The sequence below is a fragment of the Rhinoderma darwinii genome, unplaced genomic scaffold, assembly GCF_050947455.1.
Source record: "Rhinoderma darwinii isolate aRhiDar2 unplaced genomic scaffold, aRhiDar2.hap1 Scaffold_495, whole genome shotgun sequence".
Classification (NCBI taxonomy): Eukaryota; Metazoa; Chordata; class Amphibia; order Anura; family Rhinodermatidae; genus Rhinoderma; species Rhinoderma darwinii.
This window is the reverse complement of record NW_027464042.1, coordinates 124,777-139,912: the sequence shown is the minus strand read 5'-3', so window position 1 is coordinate 139,912 and position 15,136 is coordinate 124,777. Positions and strand designations below refer to the sequence as shown.

Here is a 15,136-nt window from a genome sequence, read left to right as displayed (position 1 = left end):
TATTGTTAGTGCAATGGAAAGCCATGGAAAAAACCAGAACATATCACGTCCCAGGGAAATACATCGCTCTTTCCAAATTTGCCACATTGACTTCACTGAGGAAACCTTCCCCAGGAGAGCTGGGTACTTCTGAGGCCACCTCAGATGACTTAGGGCTAGAACTGGAGTCACTATCCAGCAAAGAAAAAGGATTTGCATGAGCAGAATCTTCCAATAAGCCTATCTTAAGTCTCTTCACCGCCTTTCCAGACTTCCCCCTTTTTGAGACAACTTTATGGAAGATTTCCGCACTAGTGGCACTAGGCATCCTGGCCTCCTTCTCGTCCTCCTCCGATATTGACCACTCCACTTTTGCTGAATCGTCCATTTTTGACTCTGGGCTAGAAAAGGACAAAATTTGCATACTTGCACCGTTATCAGGGTATGCACACCCACTAGGTGGCGCTGTGTCTTTACCTTCCATAGGTATAACCCCAGGTGTCTCATCAACAGTTGGCTCTGCAGGAGGGACCACACCCAACTCCATGCTGTCAGTATGTGAGGTTAGAACCTCTCCTAATCCAGCTTTCCCAGGGTCCTGAGAAGCAGCCACAGAAACATTGCCAGCTGGCTCTGAAATTACCTCAGAAGAGGCAGCAAGGGAACTTGTTGTTCTCACCTGTCTGCCCCATGTTCTTCTCTCTTGTCCTAAGAAAGGAAACACCTTTGGACATTTCCTACAGGTATGACCAGGCAAACCACAAATATCACACCTGGATGGGGAAATACATGCACTAGCCTCATGTCCTGTTTCCTTGCAATTTCTGCAAACTTTGCCTTTGCATGCATCTTTGGTATGCCCGTAGGAAAAACATGATCTACAAAAGCATGGCATATCTTGGTAGTACAGATATCCCTTATTCCCACCAATGGAAAAATTAGCAGGAGGATTCATCACTCCTCCAATACAGCTGGAGTCAGGTTTCAGCCTGACCCAGTACTTGATATCACCATTAAAGACTCCCCATAGGTTCTTCTGCTCCACACCACCTCTAACATGGGTACAGTAATGAGCTAAAAAAGCCCTGACCAGCCTTCTATCCAAAAATGGGTTATACATATGAATTGTTATACATTTCTCCACTGTAGAAAAAAGAGGTTGCACTTCAATGGATGTTAATGCCTCATGCATGTGTTTTTCCTTTAGCAACTGAAAAACGTTTAAACAGTAGGCGGCCTCAAAAAAGGATACATCATATGTAGCAATATTGCTGAAAGCTTGGATACAGAATACCTCTACCAACTTAACTCCAGCCAGGTCCAGAAGGATGTTCTCAATGATATGTCCAGTATCAACTTCGTCTCTCCTCTGCTCATTCACCACGAAACGGATAGTGTTACGCACAGCTGCCATCTTGAAATGGAATGCCCAACGGCACGATGATCGCTCCCAAAAACGTCGGATAGGACTCCACGAAAGACCGAACCCCCGGCCCAGACCAGGCAATAAACCTGATCTGAGCCAAAAGGCCGAGAAGCGATAACCCGAGCGGCCCTTGCCTTGCCCGAGCCTGTCCCATACTGCTGTTCACCCCTTGCAGCGATTGATTCAGCCTACTCCTAGGCAATTCCATGGGGCCCTGCAGGCTCACACACATTTACAGCTACTAAGCGGGAGGGAGGTGAATAAAGGCCGGAGAGGAAGCTACACAGGATTTGCTTCTTTTGCTTGCACCACAATGCAGTGCTGAAAGAGGAGGAATCTACATAAAAACGCCTTCCTGGCAACGCCCAAATGCCCTCCTGCCATGCAGATAAACACTGGCAGCGGCAGCAAGTGCATGCCCACAGCCACCCCTTGTTCCTTCACACCTTGTATCAGCTGTAATCCAGTCCAGTCCAGTCCAGTGCTGCCTGCTGAGCAGCACTGACCAACACTGCCTGGGCCCAGGCTTTTATCTCTGAGGCAGGCCCCATTATGATGTCAGAAAGCTGGCTCTGGAATCCTGAGGGCTCCACTATGACACGTGCAAAGTTCCGTCTGAACTTTATATAAGACGGTGCGGCTCAGTCAGTCACTCAGTGTTGCCTGAGAGGGCAACACTGCAACAGCCGGCCGCCAGGCTGTCTTTTTTTTGCACATTTATTTGCCTCCAGGAGGCCACAAGAGGGAGACAAGGGACTGCAAAATGGAAAATAGGCATCCACCAACTTTACAGACAACTTCTCTTTGCTCCTACAACCTCCATCCTTGCACAGTTTGTTATTCTTCCAGGTAACATAGTAACAAATCCAAATTGCTGCTCTCTTTGTAGGCAAGCAAGGGTTTGTTGCAACTGCAATTCTTACTTCTTCTTGGAAATGTAGGGACGACAGTACATTCCATCACATCCATCTAGTGTACACAGGTAGGTCCATTGTGGCGGGCGGGCTGCTTTAATGGCTGTTTGCTGTTCCCCCTACTCCACTCCACTATTTGACTGTGGTGCTGCATCAATCAATCAGTGGCTGGCTCAGGTGCAGCTCTTTAACCTACCTAAAAGGGAGGGCGGAGAGAAGACAAGGAAGGTGAATGAGCTGTTCCAATGTGAAATGCCGGAAACACAGAAACACAGAAGACACACACACACACACACACACACACACACACACACACACAACAAGAGGTGGCAATGTATTAATTAATTGCATTTAATAAATGAGCTCATTATCACACATGACTGTACAAATGCATTGTCCAACAGGTGTTGAAATAATGGGATTAAAAGGGGAGATCCCATCAGAAAGACAAAAACAATAGCAAACACAAATAGCACTTTTGGAATCTGATTTTAGTCAACACATAAGGGAAGGGTGCACCGGTCCTGGAAATACTGCAATACCAGGTCAATGCGTGGAGTGGACAGAGCAAGCTCTATTTCCATCTCCCTGTTCTAAAAATCCATTTAATATATGGTCCCCAGATAGGGGACGTATCAGATATTAAACTGATAAGAACAGATACTACACTTGATCTTAGCCAAAAGGCCGAGAAGCGATAACCCGAGCGGCCCTTGCCTTGCCCGAGCCTGTCCCATACTGCTGTTCACCCCTTGCAGCGATTGATTCAGCCTACTCCTAGGCAATTCCATGGGGCCCTGCAGGCTCACACACATTTACAGCTACTAAGCGGGAGGGAGGTGAATAAAGGCCGGAGAGGAAGCTACACAGGATTTGCTTCTTTTGCTTGCACCACAATGCAGTGCTGAAAGAGGAGGAATCTACATAAAAACGCCTTCCTGGCAACGCCCAAATGCCCTCCTGCCATGCAGATAAACACTGGCAGCGGCAGCAAGTGCATGCCCACAGCCACCCCTTGTTCCTTCACACCTTGTATCAGCTGTAATCCAGTCCAGTCCAGTCCAGTGCTGCCTGCTGAGCAGCACTGACCAACACTGCCTGGGCCCAGGCTTTTATCTCTGAGGCAGGCCCCATTATGATGTCAGAAAGCTGGCTCTGGAATCCTGAGGGCTCCACTATGACACGTGCAAAGTTCCGTCTGAACTTTATATAAGACGGTGCGGCTCAGTCAGTCACTCAGTGTTGCCTGAGAGGGCAACACTGCAACAGCCGGCCGCCAGGCTGTCTTTTTTTTGCACATTTATTTGCCTCCAGGAGGCCACAAGAGGGAGACAAGGGACTGCAAAATGGAAAATAGGCATCCACCAACTTTACAGACAACTTCTCTTTGCTCCTACAACCTCCATCCTTGCACAGTTTGTTATTCTTCCAGGTAACATAGTAACAAATCCAAATTGCTGCTCTCTTTGTAGGCAAGCAAGGGTTTGTTGCAACTGCAATTCTTACTTCTTCTTGGAAATGTAGGGACGACAGTACATTCCATCACATCCATCTAGTGTACACAGGTAGGTCCATTGTGGCGGGCGGGCTGCTTTAATGGCTGTTTGCTGTTCCCCCTACTCCACTCCACTATTTGACTGTGGTGCTGCATCAATCAATCAGTGGCTGGCTCAGGTGCAGCTCTTTAACCTACCTAAAAGGGAGGGCGGAGAGAAGACAAGGAAGGTGAATGAGCTGTTCCAATGTGAAATGCCGGAAACACAGAAACACAGAAGACACACACACACACACACACACACACACACACACACACACACACACACACACACAACAAGAGGTGGCAATGTATTAATTAATTGCATTTAATAAATGAGCTCATTATCACACATGACTGTACAAATGCATTGTCCAACAGGTGTTGAAATAATGGGATTAAAAGGGGAGATCCCATCAGAAAGACAAAAACAATAGCAAACACAAATAGCACTTTTGGAATCTGATTTTAGTCAACACATAAGGGAAGGGTGCACCGGTCCTGGAAATACTGCAATACCAGGTCAATGCGTGGAGTGGACAGAGCAAGCTCTATTTCCATCTCCCTGTTCTAAAAATCCATTTAATATATGGTCCCCAGATAGGGGACGTATCAGATATTAAACTGATAAGAACAGATACTACACTTGATCTTAGCCAAAAGGCCGAGAAGCGATAACCCGAGCGGCCCTTGCCTTGCCCGAGCCTGTCCCATACTGCTGTTCACCCCTTGCAGCGATTGATTCAGCCTACTCCTAGGCAATTCCATGGGGCCCTGCAGGCTCACACACATTTACAGCTACTAAGCGGGAGGGAGGTGAATAAAGGCCGGAGAGGAAGCTACACAGGATTTGCTTCTTTTGCTTGCACCACAATGCAGTGCTGAAAGAGGAGGAATCTACATAAAAACGCCTTCCTGGCAACGCCCAAATGCCCTCCTGCCATGCAGATAAACACTGGCAGCGGCAGCAAGTGCATGCCCACAGCCACCCCTTGTTCCTTCACACCTTGTATCAGCTGTAATCCAGTCCAGTCCAGTCCAGTGCTGCCTGCTGAGCAGCACTGACCAACACTGCCTGGGCCCAGGCTTTTATCTCTGAGGCAGGCCCCATTATGATGTCAGAAAGCTGGCTCTGGAATCCTGAGGGCTCCACTATGACACGTGCAAAGTTCCGTCTGAACTTTATATAAGACGGTGCGGCTCAGTCAGTCACTCAGTGTTGCCTGAGAGGGCAACACTGCAACAGCCGGCCGCCAGGCTGTCTTTTTTTTGCACATTTATTTGCCTCCAGGAGGCCACAAGAGGGAGACAAGGGACTGCAAAATGGAAAATAGGCATCCACCAACTTTACAGACAACTTCTCTTTGCTCCTACAACCTCCATCCTTGCACAGTTTGTTATTCTTCCAGGTAACATAGTAACAAATCCAAATTGCTGCTCTCTTTGTAGGCAAGCAAGGGTTTGTTGCAACTGCAATTCTTACTTCTTCTTGGAAATGTAGGGACGACAGTACATTCCATCACATCCATCTAGTGTACACAGGTAGGTCCATTGTGGCGGGCGGGCTGCTTTAATGGCTGTTTGCTGTTCCCCCTACTCCACTCCACTATTTGACTGTGGTGCTGCATCAATCAATCAGTGGCTGGCTCAGGTGCAGCTCTTTAACCTACCTAAAAGGGAGGGCGGAGAGAAGACAAGGAAGGTGAATGAGCTGTTCCAATGTGAAATGCCGGAAACACAGAAACACAGAAGACACACACACACACACACACACACACACACACACACACACACACACACACACACACACACACACACACACACACACACACACACAACAAGAGGTGGCAATGTATTAATTAATTGCATTTAATAAATGAGCTCATTATCACACATGACTGTACAAATGCATTGTCCAACAGGTGTTGAAATAATGGGATTAAAAGGGGAGATCCCATCAGAAAGACAAAAACAATAGCAAACACAAATAGCACTTTTGGAATCTGATTTTAGTCAACACATAAGGGAGAAGGGTGCACCGGTCCTGGAAATACTGCAATACCAGGTCAATGCGTGGAGTGGACAGAGCAAGCTCTATTTCCATCTCCCTGTTCTAAAAATCCATTTAATATATGGTCCCCAGATAGGGGACGTATCAGATATTAAACTGATAAGAACAGATACTACACTTGATCTTAGCCAAAAGGCCGAGAAGCGATAACCCGAGCGGCCCTTGCCTTGCCCGAGCCTGTCCCATACTGCTGTTCACCCCTTGCAGCGATTGATTCAGCCTACTCCTAGGCAATTCCATGGGGCCCTGCAGGCTCACACACATTTACAGCTACTAAGCGGGAGGGAGGTGAATAAAGGCCGGAGAGGAAGCTACACAGGATTTGCTTCTTTTGCTTGCACCACAATGCAGTGCTGAAAGAGGAGGAATCTACATAAAAACGCCTTCCTGGCAACGCCCAAATGCCCTCCTGCCATGCAGATAAACACTGGCAGCGGCAGCAAGTGCATGCCCACAGCCACCCCTTGTTCCTTCACACCTTGTATCAGCTGTAATCCAGTCCAGTCCAGTCCAGTGCTGCCTGCTGAGCAGCACTGACCAACACTGCCTGGGCCCAGGCTTTTATCTCTGAGGCAGGCCCCATTATGATGTCAGAAAGCTGGCTCTGGAATCCTGAGGGCTCCACTATGACACGTGCAAAGTTCCGTCTGAACTTTATATAAGACGGTGCGGCTCAGTCAGTCACTCAGTGTTGCCTGAGAGGGCAACACTGCAACAGCCGGCCGCCAGGCTGTCTTTTTTTTGCACATTTATTTGCCTCCAGGAGGCCACAAGAGGGAGACAAGGGACTGCAAAATGGAAAATAGGCATCCACCAACTTTACAGACAACTTCTCTTTGCTCCTACAACCTCCATCCTTGCACAGTTTGTTATTCTTCCAGGTAACATAGTAACAAATCCAAATTGCTGCTCTCTTTGTAGGCAAGCAAGGGTTTGTTGCAACTGCAATTCTTACTTCTTCTTGGAAATGTAGGGACGACAGTACATTCCATCACATCCATCTAGTGTACACAGGTAGGTCCATTGTGGCGGGCGGGCTGCTTTAATGGCTGTTTGCTGTTCCCCCTACTCCACTCCACTATTTGACTGTGGTGCTGCATCAATCAATCAGTGGCTGGCTCAGGTGCAGCTCTTTAACCTACCTAAAAGGGAGGGCGGAGAGAAGACAAGGAAGGTGAATGAGCTGTTCCAATGTGAAATGCCGGAAACACAGAAACACAGAAGACACACACACACACACACACACACACACACACACACACACACACACACACACACACACACACACACACACACACACACAACAAGAGGTGGCAATGTATTAATTAATTGCATTTAATAAATGAGCTCATTATCACACATGACTGTACAAATGCATTGTCCAACAGGTGTTGAAATAATGGGATTAAAAGGGGAGATCCCATCAGAAAGACAAAAACAATAGCAAACACAAATAGCACTTTTGGAATCTGATTTTAGTCAACACATAAGGGAAGGGTGCACCGGTCCTGGAAATACTGCAATACCAGGTCAATGCGTGGAGTGGACAGAGCAAGCTCTATTTCCATCTCCCTGTTCTAAAAATCCATTTAATATATGGTCCCCAGATAGGGGACGTATCAGATATTAAACTGATAAGAACAGATACTACACTTGATCTTAGCCAAAAGGCCGAGAAGCGATAACCCGAGCGGCCCTTGCCTTGCCCGAGCCTGTCCCATACTGCTGTTCACCCCTTGCAGCGATTGATTCAGCCTACTCCTAGGCAATTCCATGGGGCCCTGCAGGCTCACACACATTTACAGCTACTAAGCGGGAGGGAGGTGAATAAAGGCCGGAGAGGAAGCTACACAGGATTTGCTTCTTTTGCTTGCACCACAATGCAGTGCTGAAAGAGGAGGAATCTACATAAAAACGCCTTCCTGGCAACGCCCAAATGCCCTCCTGCCATGCAGATAAACACTGGCAGCGGCAGCAAGTGCATGCCCACAGCCACCCCTTGTTCCTTCACACCTTGTATCAGCTGTAATCCAGTCCAGTCCAGTCCAGTGCTGCCTGCTGAGCAGCACTGACCAACACTGCCTGGGCCCAGGCTTTTATCTCTGAGGCAGGCCCCATTATGATGTCAGAAAGCTGGCTCTGGAATCCTGAGGGCTCCACTATGACACGTGCAAAGTTCCGTCTGAACTTTATATAAGACGGTGCGGCTCAGTCAGTCACTCAGTGTTGCCTGAGAGGGCAACACTGCAACAGCCGGCCGCCAGGCTGTCTTTTTTTTGCACATTTATTTGCCTCCAGGAGGCCACAAGAGGGAGACAAGGGACTGCAAAATGGAAAATAGGCATCCACCAACTTTACAGACAACTTCTCTTTGCTCCTACAACCTCCATCCTTGCACAGTTTGTTATTCTTCCAGGTAACATAGTAACAAATCCAAATTGCTGCTCTCTTTGTAGGCAAGCAAGGGTTTGTTGCAACTGCAATTCTTACTTCTTCTTGGAAATGTAGGGACGACAGTACATTCCATCACATCCATCTAGTGTACACAGGTAGGTCCATTGTGGCGGGCGGGCTGCTTTAATGGCTGTTTGCTGTTCCCCCTACTCCACTCCACTATTTGACTGTGGTGCTGCATCAATCAATCAGTGGCTGGCTCAGGTGCAGCTCTTTAACCTACCTAAAAGGGAGGGCGGAGAGAAGACAAGGAAGGTGAATGAGCTGTTCCAATGTGAAATGCCGGAAACACAGAAACACAGAAGACACACACACACACACACACACACACACACACACACACACACACACACACACACACACACACACACACACACACACAACAAGAGGTGGCAATGTATTAATTAATTGCATTTAATAAATGAGCTCATTATCACACATGACTGTACAAATGCATTGTCCAACAGGTGTTGAAATAATGGGATTAAAAGGGGAGATCCCATCAGAAAGACAAAAACAATAGCAAACACAAATAGCACTTTTGGAATCTGATTTTAGTCAACACATAAGGGAAGGGTGCACCGGTCCTGGAAATACTGCAATACCAGGTCAATGCGTGGAGTGGACAGAGCAAGCTCTATTTCCATCTCCCTGTTCTAAAAATCCATTTAATATATGGTCCCCAGATAGGGGACGTATCAGATATTAAACTGATAAGAACAGATACTACACTTGATCTTAGCCAAAAGGCCGAGAAGCGATAACCCGAGCGGCCCTTGCCTTGCCCGAGCCTGTCCCATACTGCTGTTCACCCCTTGCAGCGATTGATTCAGCCTACTCCTAGGCAATTCCATGGGGCCCTGCAGGCTCACACACATTTACAGCTACTAAGCGGGAGGGAGGTGAATAAAGGCCGGAGAGGAAGCTACACAGGATTTGCTTCTTTTGCTTGCACCACAATGCAGTGCTGAAAGAGGAGGAATCTACATAAAAACGCCTTCCTGGCAACGCCCAAATGCCCTCCTGCCATGCAGATAAACACTGGCAGCGGCAGCAAGTGCATGCCCACAGCCACCCCTTGTTCCTTCACACCTTGTATCAGCTGTAATCCAGTCCAGTCCAGTCCAGTGCTGCCTGCTGAGCAGCACTGACCAACACTGCCTGGGCCCAGGCTTTTATCTCTGAGGCAGGCCCCATTATGATGTCAGAAAGCTGGCTCTGGAATCCTGAGGGCTCCACTATGACACGTGCAAAGTTCCGTCTGAACTTTATATAAGACGGTGCGGCTCAGTCAGTCACTCAGTGTTGCCTGAGAGGGCAACACTGCAACAGCCGGCCGCCAGGCTGTCTTTTTTTTGCACATTTATTTGCCTCCAGGAGGCCACAAGAGGGAGACAAGGGACTGCAAAATGGAAAATAGGCATCCACCAACTTTACAGACAACTTCTCTTTGCTCCTACAACCTCCATCCTTGCACAGTTTGTTATTCTTCCAGGTAACATAGTAACAAATCCAAATTGCTGCTCTCTTTGTAGGCAAGCAAGGGTTTGTTGACTGCAATTCTTACTTCTTCTTGGAAATGTAGGGACGACAGTACATTCCATCACATCCATCTAGTGTACACAGGTAGGTCCATTGTGGCGGGCGGGCTGCTTTAATGGCTGTTTGCTGTTCCCCCTACTCCACTCCACTATTTGACTGTGGTGCTGCATCAATCAATCAGTGGCTGGCTCAGGTGCAGCTCTTTAACCTACCTAAAAGGGAGGGCGGAGAGAAGACAAGGAAGGTGAATGAGCTGTTCCAATGTGAAATGCCGGAAACACAGAAACACAGAAGACACACACACACACACACACACACACACACACACACACACACACACACACACACACACACACACACACACACACACAACAAGAGGTGGCAATGTATTAATTAATTGCATTTAATAAATGAGCTCATTATCACACATGACTGTACAAATGCATTGTCCAACAGGTGTTGAAATAATGGGATTAAAAGGGGAGATCCCATCAGAAAGACAAAAACAATAGCAAACACAAATAGCACTTTTGGAATCTGATTTTAGTCAACACATAAGGGAAGGGTGCACCGGTCCTGGAAATACTGCAATACCAGGTCAATGCGTGGAGTGGACAGAGCAAGCTCTATTTCCATCTCCCTGTTCTAAAAATCCATTTAATATATGGTCCCCAGATAGGGGACGTATCAGATATTAAACTGATAAGAACAGATACTACACTTGATCTTAGCCAAAAGGCCGAGAAGCGATAACCCGAGCGGCCCTTGCCTTGCCCGAGCCTGTCCCATACTGCTGTTCACCCCTTGCAGCGATTGATTCAGCCTACTCCTAGGCAATTCCATGGGGCCCTGCAGGCTCACACACATTTACAGCTACTAAGCGGGAGGGAGGTGAATAAAGGCCGGAGAGGAAGCTACACAGGATTTGCTTCTTTTGCTTGCACCACAATGCAGTGCTGAAAGAGGAGGAATCTACATAAAAACGCCTTCCTGGCAACGCCCAAATGCCCTCCTGCCATGCAGATAAACACTGGCAGCGGCAGCAAGTGCATGCCCACAGCCACCCCTTGTTCCTTCACACCTTGTATCAGCTGTAATCCAGTCCAGTCCAGTCCAGTGCTGCCTGCTGAGCAGCACTGACCAACACTGCCTGGGCCCAGGCTTTTATCTCTGAGGCAGGCCCCATTATGATGTCAGAAAGCTGGCTCTGGAATCCTGAGGGCTCCACTATGACACGTGCAAAGTTCCGTCTGAACTTTATATAAGACGGTGCGGCTCAGTCAGTCACTCAGTGTTGCCTGAGAGGGCAACACTGCAACAGCCGGCCGCCAGGCTGTCTTTTTTTTGCACATTTATTTGCCTCCAGGAGGCCACAAGAGGGAGACAAGGGACTGCAAAATGGAAAATAGGCATCCACCAACTTTACAGACAACTTCTCTTTGCTCCTACAACCTCCATCCTTGCACAGTTTGTTATTCTTCCAGGTAACATAGTAACAAATCCAAATTGCTGCTCTCTTTGTAGGCAAGCAAGGGTTTGTTGCAACTGCAATTCTTACTTCTTCTTGGAAATGTAGGGACGACAGTACATTCCATCACATCCATCTAGTGTACACAGGTAGGTCCATTGTGGCGGGCGGGCTGCTTTAATGGCTGTTTGCTGTTCCCCCTACTCCACTCCACTATTTGACTGTGGTGCTGCATCAATCAATCAGTGGCTGGCTCAGGTGCAGCTCTTTAACCTACCTAAAAGGGAGGGCGGAGAGAAGACAAGGAAGGTGAATGAGCTGTTCCAATGTGAAATGCCGGAAACACAGAAACACAGAAGACACACACACACACACACACACACACACACACACACACACACACACACACACACACACACACACACACACACACACACACAACAAGAGGTGGCAATGTATTAATTAATTGCATTTAATAAATGAGCTCATTATCACACATGACTGTACAAATGCATTGTCCAACAGGTGTTGAAATAATGGGATTAAAAGGGGAGATCCCATCAGAAAGACAAAAACAATAGCAAACACAAATAGCACTTTTGGAATCTGATTTTAGTCAACACATAAGGGAAGGGTGCACCGGTCCTGGAAATACTGCAATACCAGGTCAATGCGTGGAGTGGACAGAGCAAGCTCTATTTCCATCTCCCTGTTCTAAAAATCCATTTAATATATGGTCCCCAGATAGGGGACGTATCAGATATTAAACTGATAAGAACAGATACTACACTTGATCTTAGCCAAAAGGCCGAGAAGCGATAACCCGAGCGGCCCTTGCCTTGCCCGAGCCTGTCCCATACTGCTGTTCACCCCTTGCAGCGATTGATTCAGCCTACTCCTAGGCAATTCCATGGGGCCCTGCAGGCTCACACACATTTACAGCTACTAAGCGGGAGGGAGGTGAATAAAGGCCGGAGAGGAAGCTACACAGGATTTGCTTCTTTTGCTTGCACCACAATGCAGTGCTGAAAGAGGAGGAATCTACATAAAAACGCCTTCCTGGCAACGCCCAAATGCCCTCCTGCCATGCAGATAAACACTGGCAGCGGCAGCAAGTGCATGCCCACAGCCACCCCTTGTTCCTTCACACCTTGTATCAGCTGTAATCCAGTCCAGTCCAGTCCAGTGCTGCCTGCTGAGCAGCACTGACCAACACTGCCTGGGCCCAGGCTTTTATCTCTGAGGCAGGCCCCATTATGATGTCAGAAAGCTGGCTCTGGAATCCTGAGGGCTCCACTATGACACGTGCAAAGTTCCGTCTGAACTTTATATAAGACGGTGCGGCTCAGTCAGTCACTCAGTGTTGCCTGAGAGGGCAACACTGCAACAGCCGGCCGCCAGGCTGTCTTTTTTTTGCACATTTATTTGCCTCCAGGAGGCCACAAGAGGGAGACAAGGGACTGCAAAATGGAAAATAGGCATCCACCAACTTTACAGACAACTTCTCTTTGCTCCTACAACCTCCATCCTTGCACAGTTTGTTATTCTTCCAGGTAACATAGTAACAAATCCAAATTGCTGCTCTCTTTGTAGGCAAGCAAGGGTTTGTTGCAACTGCAATTCTTACTTCTTCTTGGAAATGTAGGGACGACAGTACATTCCATCACATCCATCTAGTGTACACAGGTAGGTCCATTGTGGCGGGCGGGCTGCTTTAATGGCTGTTTGCTGTTCCCCCTACTCCACTCCACTATTTGACTGTGGTGCTGCATCAATCAATCAGTGGCTGGCTCAGGTGCAGCTCTTTAACCTACCTAAAAGGGAGGGCGGAGAGAAGACAAGGAAGGTGAATGAGCTGTTCCAATGTGAAATGCCGGAAACACAGAAACACAGAAGACACACACACACACACACACACACACACACACACACACACACACACACACACACACACACACACACACACACACACACACACAACAAGAGGTGGCAATGTATTAATTAATTGCATTTAATAAATGAGCTCATTATCACACATGACTGTACAAATGCATTGTCCAACAGGTGTTGAAATAATGGGATTAAAAGGGGAGATCCCATCAGAAAGACAAAAACAATAGCAAACACAAATAGCACTTTTGGAATCTGATTTTAGTCAACACATAAGGGAAGGGTGCACCGGTCCTGGAAATACTGCAATACCAGGTCAATGCGTGGAGTGGACAGAGCAAGCTCTATTTCCATCTCCCTGTTCTAAAAATCCATTTAATATATGGTCCCCAGATAGGGGACGTATCAGATATTAAACTGATAAGAACAGATTTTTTTTTTTTTTTTTTTTTTTTTTTTTTTTTATTAAACCATTCAGGTTTTTTTGAATAAAACCGAGAACTGTAGTTGTTCAAACCACCTCTCTATTTTTCAAAAAATCTCATCACTCTGGTTCATTATTTTATTTTCCCATCAAATACAAGATAAGTCAAACAAAATTCCTCAAACTAAATACCGCCATTTTAACATTCGCCATATCCCTTCCGCATCCATACCTTTTTCTAGATCCCATTTATAATAAAAATACAATTTAGCCAATACCATACTAACCACATCCTCCATCTCAAATACTTCTCTTTTATACACATTCAAATTCCTCGTATTCCACAAAACCTCTTTCACACAAGTCAAAAAAATCCACAACACTCTATCCTTTTCACTACCCAAACTACACAAACCAAACAAGACAATTTCGTACGTCAAACTCTTCAAACCAGTCAATTCTTCGCACAACCCACTCAACTTTTTCCAAACATCCTTTGCATGCTTACACGACCAAAACACATGACTCACATCCTCATCATCCCCACAACCTTCTCTCGGACACCTTTCAGATGCAACCAAACCTCTTCTTTTCTGAACACTCCTTACAGGCAACACTCCATGTACCGACATCCATAACAAATCTTTCTGCTTATTTGACACATCATACGTAACAATCTTCTTCCACACAGACCTAGACTCCATCGAATTCAAACCATTTACAGAACACATCACATTATTCATACACATACTTCTCACAACATTCTTTTCACTCAAAAATCTCTCCATTCTTACATCCTCTAGCTGGAACTTTTTAATAAATTTTTCAACATACAAATACCACCCTGTGCACTGAAAAGCAATTGGTTTACATAAATTACGTTTTTCCCACCTTAGACGCTGAATCACCGTTCCAGCTAAATATTTCGACATTCTGGAAGCCTTGGATTCTTTAAATAAAAGCTCTACAAAAAAACGTACACAATTAATTCCGATGAAAATCTCCAAATTTGGGAAATCCAAGCCTCCATTACGTCTGCTTTTCATTAGAATTTCTCTCTTTGCCTTCTCAATCCCGCTCCCCCATAAAAAAAGGAACAAAACTCTATTCACTTTTTTTAACATAGCTACAGCAGGAGGAAAAACCAGAGCAACATATAAAATCATAGGAAGAATAATACTTTTGACAATTAAAACCTTCCCCGAAAAAGAAAGATCCCTCATTCTCCACATTTCCAACTTTCTCACAATCCTACCACCTAACTCATCCCAACTTTCTCTCCCTTTCAGCTCATCATCAAACACAATACCCAAAATTTTCACACCATTCACCTGTTCCATATCAGAATCACTCACCCGCTCATTACTGAAAAAAATTTTAAATTTGCTCTTACCCCAATTTATTTTAAAAGCAGACGCAATACAAAACATATTT

The 15,136-nt window shown here is 46.4% G+C and overlaps 8 non-coding genes across 8 annotated transcripts; all 8 read right to left on the bottom strand.

Moving 5' to 3' along the window:
* Positions 1 to 2,827: 2,827 nt before the first annotated feature.
* On the bottom strand, positions 2,828 to 3,018 carry LOC142720319 (U2 spliceosomal RNA). The gene has a single exon (XR_012873109.1). It is a non-coding gene; the product is annotated as a U2 spliceosomal RNA (small nuclear RNA).
* A 1,320-nt stretch (positions 3,019 to 4,338) lies between these two features.
* Positions 4,339 to 4,529, bottom strand: LOC142720318 (U2 spliceosomal RNA). Its single transcript, XR_012873108.1, has one exon. It is a non-coding gene; the product is annotated as a U2 spliceosomal RNA (small nuclear RNA).
* Positions 4,530 to 5,881: 1,352 nt separating this feature from the next.
* On the bottom strand, positions 5,882 to 6,072 carry LOC142720316 (U2 spliceosomal RNA). Its single transcript, XR_012873107.1, has one exon. It is a non-coding gene; the product is annotated as a U2 spliceosomal RNA (small nuclear RNA).
* A 1,344-nt stretch (positions 6,073 to 7,416) lies between these two features.
* On the bottom strand, positions 7,417 to 7,607 carry LOC142720314 (U2 spliceosomal RNA). Its single transcript, XR_012873105.1, has one exon. It is a non-coding gene; the product is annotated as a U2 spliceosomal RNA (small nuclear RNA).
* A 1,342-nt stretch (positions 7,608 to 8,949) lies between these two features.
* On the bottom strand, positions 8,950 to 9,140 carry LOC142720313 (U2 spliceosomal RNA). Its single transcript, XR_012873104.1, has one exon. It is a non-coding gene; the product is annotated as a U2 spliceosomal RNA (small nuclear RNA).
* A 1,340-nt stretch (positions 9,141 to 10,480) lies between these two features.
* Positions 10,481 to 10,671, bottom strand: LOC142720312 (U2 spliceosomal RNA). Its single transcript, XR_012873103.1, has one exon. It is a non-coding gene; the product is annotated as a U2 spliceosomal RNA (small nuclear RNA).
* Positions 10,672 to 12,017: 1,346 nt separating this feature from the next.
* Positions 12,018 to 12,208, bottom strand: LOC142720311 (U2 spliceosomal RNA). The gene has a single exon (XR_012873101.1). It is a non-coding gene; the product is annotated as a U2 spliceosomal RNA (small nuclear RNA).
* Positions 12,209 to 13,556: 1,348 nt separating this feature from the next.
* On the bottom strand, positions 13,557 to 13,752 carry LOC142720256 (U2 spliceosomal RNA). Its single transcript, XR_012873057.1, has one exon. It is a non-coding gene; the product is annotated as a U2 spliceosomal RNA (small nuclear RNA).
* Positions 13,753 to 15,136: the final 1,384 nt, after the last annotated feature.